The sequence below is a fragment of the Triticum aestivum genome, chromosome 7B, assembly GCF_018294505.1.
Source record: "Triticum aestivum cultivar Chinese Spring chromosome 7B, IWGSC CS RefSeq v2.1, whole genome shotgun sequence".
Lineage (NCBI taxonomy): Eukaryota > Viridiplantae > Streptophyta > Magnoliopsida > Poales > Poaceae > Triticum > Triticum aestivum.
Window position 1 is genome coordinate 721,115,315 of NC_057813.1, and position 4,844 is coordinate 721,120,158.

The following is a 4,844-nucleotide window of genomic DNA, read 5'->3' on the forward strand; positions in this document are numbered from 1 at the left end:
TTTCCTTTGGTCCGGCTTATGATCATATCTGAATCTAGCCATGATCACTTGGGGGCTTCCTGTTCAAACATAGGTCGTATCTGAACCAAAGAGAACATAGCTGTCGATACCCACTTGATCGGCATACTGCCAAACCTACTTGGGGGCTTCTTGATCATATTTGAATCACAGCTTAACCCCTTTGGGTCTGACATGGATCATATTTGAATCAGCGTCATTAAACAACTCTTATGGTCACTTGGGGGCTTCCTGTTCAAACATAGGTCGTATTCGAACCAAAGAGAACATAGCTATCGATACCCACTTGATCGGCATCGCCAAAGCCACTGGGGCTATATGATCGTATCCGAATCTTAGCTTAACCCCTTTGGGATGGTTTACTGATCGTATTCGAATCAGAAGCATGTGAATGTTGTTTATTATCCATCATAAGTATAATTACTTTGATTATCTTGAGACCTTTCTTAAAGGTGTTATGAGATGTTTTTTTTATTCTTCCGGGTTAATATCACCCCAGGTTGTTAAGTGCCGGGTGAACATCATATGAGCCGGAAAGATTATCAAAGGATCGCAGGTATGCTATTATGCTTATGTTTAGCAAAGTATAGTCATAAACCAGCCTGTATATATGTTTTTTGGTTTACATTCCGGGTTATCAATACTTTCTGTGCAGAATAAGGCAAGCAAATTTAAAACGCCAAGGAAGTAAAAGCCAGAAATATATAGCAGTGGCGGTTTACAAAAGTGTTAAGCGCTAGGAACATGCGCGAAGGCATGACAAACATTGGGAAGTTTTTTCTACCCTATTACAAGACTCCTCGAGTCTGAATAAATGAAGCATTGTTTTTTGCAAAACGCCTGGCGATTCATTCCTTCGGTGGGCTTGACGACTCCGGGTTATCCTTCTCCGCTTCTCCGTCGGCTATTTTGTCCTAGAAAGTTGACGAGGCCCAGTCAATGTCGCTCAAAGCTTCAAACTCAGCTTCATCATCTATTAAACCGGCTGGGTCCACTTCAGGGGCAAAAGTATGCTTACGAATTGGAGGGATCAGGCTGATTTGATCATATGGAGTGTTTGGAATTCTCCGGTTCTCAGTGTCATAAGCCGGTGCATACTTGCTAAGGTCAGTGTCATTTCCAATAAGGGTTGCCACGGGACGTATGGCTTTGACACAGGCGGTGAAATCATGGTCGTCAAATACAGTGTCGTCCTCCTTCAGACTTGGGTATCCAAGGGCAAGGTCGGCCGGGTCTAGTTCTGGGAGCCATGCTTTAGCCCGGCTCAATGCGGCCACGGCCTCGGCTCTTGAGGACGCCCGCCTTAAATCTTGGATCCGCTGAGGAAGAAAAGCGAGGCTCTTCAACACGTCTTGTAGAAGGCGGGGAGGAGTGTTTGATAAAGCTACAACGGCCAAGGCACGTTGTGACCCGGAGTATAGCTATTCTACTAAGGTGTAAACTACTTTAAGCTTGATCAGCATGTTTTGCTTCAGGTTGGTACTCCTGGGGCCTGTGTGTGCACAAGCATAACAGTCAGCCGGAAGTAATTATTACAATAGTCATTGTAAGGTTGCAATATTTGAGGTTTTGCATAGTAACTTACCGAAGATGGCTGAGACCATTTGAGATATCTGCCGTTTTAAGTCCGACAGCTCGGTTGTTGCTTCTGCAAGAGATGCTTCTGCTGTCTCGGCCCGAGTCACCAGTGAAGCCTTCTCATCAGCCCAAGCTTTCTTCTCTGACTCAAAATTTTTCTTCAACTTCTCATTTTCAGAGATACTGAATTCAAATTTGGAATTGGCCTTATGAGTTTCAAGTTCTTGAGTTTCCAGACGACTCTTCAGGACAGCAAGCTCCGATTCAAATTGACTTATGGTGGCCTGCATTGACACCAGGTTATGGTAAGGATCATAGTAAGGTAACATTCAAGTCCCAAGCACTTTACAAGTAAAGTTACTTGGCACTTGGGGGCTAATGTATGCTGAAGAATTTTAACCTACCATACCGGGTCACACATATTAAGTCTCAAGCACTTTACAAGTAAAAGATACTTGACCCTTGGGGGCTAATGTATATTGCAAATTTAAAACTATCATGTTATAACCGGGTTAGATATATTCTCTTTGAACCGGATAAACTAACAAGTAGAGCAGATTTCTAAGTCTACAACATATTTATTCATAAGCAATAGACTTGGGGGCTGGTACAGTATGTAAGATTCAGGTAAATAGTATAAGTTATACCTCAGATTTGTGTTGTATTTGTTTTACCATGTCAATTTCCAGGTCACGGCTATTATGCACTTGATTCAGATAGCCCGAGACTATATCACCAATGCTTAAGTGAGTATAATCAGTAATGTCCTGCTTGGCTTTTCGGCGTTCGGCAAGTTCTTCCTTGGCAGTACATTTGGCAAGGACGGTAGGCCGCCCTGGTTCAACAAACTAAGACCTCACAATCTCAACTTCTGGGTCATTTGTCTTGACCGGGCTAGGAGTCTCCGGGTTATCAGAACTGTTGAGAGTATCTTCGGCGGGCGGATCAGAGGTTGGCACTGGAATATCAGAAGCCGGTTCAGGCGGCGGCTGATGGGTAGGGCTATTTGGAGCATACGTGTTAATCACCGGTTCAGTTACAATCGGGTCTTGGGACGGCTTATTCTTCTTTGCCCTCTTGCTGGGTTTCACTTGCATGCTGTTAACAAAGGCAGAAAGATGAATATGCAAGCATGGGTAAAGTAAAGCTCAAGGTATATAAGGTTACATTACCCGGGAGCAGTTTTGAAAGCCGGCATATTTGATTGCATGGATTCGCCGGAGGAAGGAGAGGTATCCTGATAATTGGAGTCAGACGAATTGAGAGGTTGACGAATTAAGCCCGCTAAAGGTAAGACAGAACGTAAATCAGAGATAACCTTAGTCCGACGCTTCCTGGTTACGTCAGGTAAGCCGGAGGAGAGTTCCGCATCCTTGTTGTTCCGGGTCTGCCTCCGGTTCACAAGCTATTGTTGCTTCAAAAGAAATTGAGGATCTTGATAAGCAAGAGCATGTGAAAATCTTACTTTCCGGGTCACCCTTCGGATCTTTTGCTTGGGCAAAGGCTCTCAGTCGGAGGAGATTATAGTTACCTCTTCATCAGCTGCTTGACTGTTCCCCGTATCCTCCTGAAGGGATAGAATGTCAGACAGGTAATGACAAGGGAATTAAGAAAATGTAAAGATTACCTCTTCATCATCCGAAGAACTATCCTAAAATTTGAGTAAGTCGGAGGCACTGGGTTTCTTCTTCTTTGAGGTTCCCGTCTTGGCGGCTTTCCTTTCGTTTTTCTTGGTCATCCTGGCTTGTTTGGCAGCCTCATGGTCATATTTGACCTTCCAAAAGTTATCATCGGCCTGTGGAAAAGGATAAGGAAATATGAGTACCAAAAAAGGTATAATACAGCAAAGAGTATTTATTAAGATTGATAACTTACGGCAGGGGCCGGGTTCTTCTTGCAAAAGGGAAGTAAGCCGAAGGTGTTACTCGTCACAGTGCCCTCCTTCAACAGCGACTGGGTCGTAGCATCCACCACATCGTCTGGTAAGTCGTCAGGACTATGGCGTAACGGGTCATCCTTTTCGCCTGTGTAAGTACACATTAAACCGGCACGGCGACTTAAGGGAAGTATTCGCCAAGTGACCCAGACTCGGACCAGATCGATGCCGTTTAAACCGTTTCCCAAGAGAGCTTTGATCTTCTTGATGGTGGGATTGAGAGGCAGATGTTCAACGGCCGTCAGTTTGTCTGCTAGCGGATGGTTGGACTCAAGGCGCAGGGCGCGAAAGCTGGGCAGAGGCTTCTCATCAGCCGGAGAAGTGTCCTGACAGTAGAACCACGTTTGGTTCCAAGATTTTGGGTGACTCAGCAGCTCAGCATAAGGAAAAAGGCAGTCTCTCCGTCGCTGGATCGAGATGCCGCCAAGCTCAAGACTGGGCCCGTTGGCACGTTCATTTTGCCGGTCCATGTAGAAAAGTTCCCTGAACAATAGCAGACTTGGCTCCTCTCCTAGGTACACCTCGCAGAAGACTTGAAAATTGCAAATATTTGACACGAAATTGGGTCCAATGTCTTGAGGTCTAAGGTCAAAGAAATTCAAAACCTCCCTGAAGAATTTTGACCCGGGAGGAGCAAATCCCCGGCTCAAATGATCCGTAAAAATTATTACCTCCCCTTCTTTGGGTTGAGGCCTCTCTTCAGACGGGTCAGGGGCACGATAAGACATGACCTCCTTTTTTGGCAGGTGGCCAGATTTCACGAATTCAGCCAGTTTACTCTTGGTAACTATGGATGGGACCCAATTGCAGGTCACAGGGGCCTTCGCAGCCTTAGGAGCCATGACAACAATTGGCCTATGACAGAATAAGAAGATCCGAACCCGGAAGAAATATCTTAATTCTTCAAGGTGGCGGCTTAATAAGGGGCCTAATGATATAAGGATAGCTGTGCAACAGTGTATAAGCCACCACAGGTATCAAAAGCAGTTCAAACCTCTTAAGGTCATAAGAAGCAAATAAGGTTAACAGATCAGTGTTATCTATTTGAACCGGCTACATAGACAGTTGAGTTTAAACGTATTCAACAGAAGTAGTTTTCTGGGTGATACAAACATGTTTCATAATCTGTTACTGTTGTTGGAGATCAAAGATCTGTTCTGATAAGAAAATTTTCTAGACCTAAAACCTGATGCAGACGTGTTCATAGGCTCGAATGAGGCTCTTAGGCAGAGAAAGGGATCTGTTTTATATCCAAAACAAGTGCGAAAACAACTATCGCGGCCATTTTTATCATTCTCAGACCAGAAGAGGC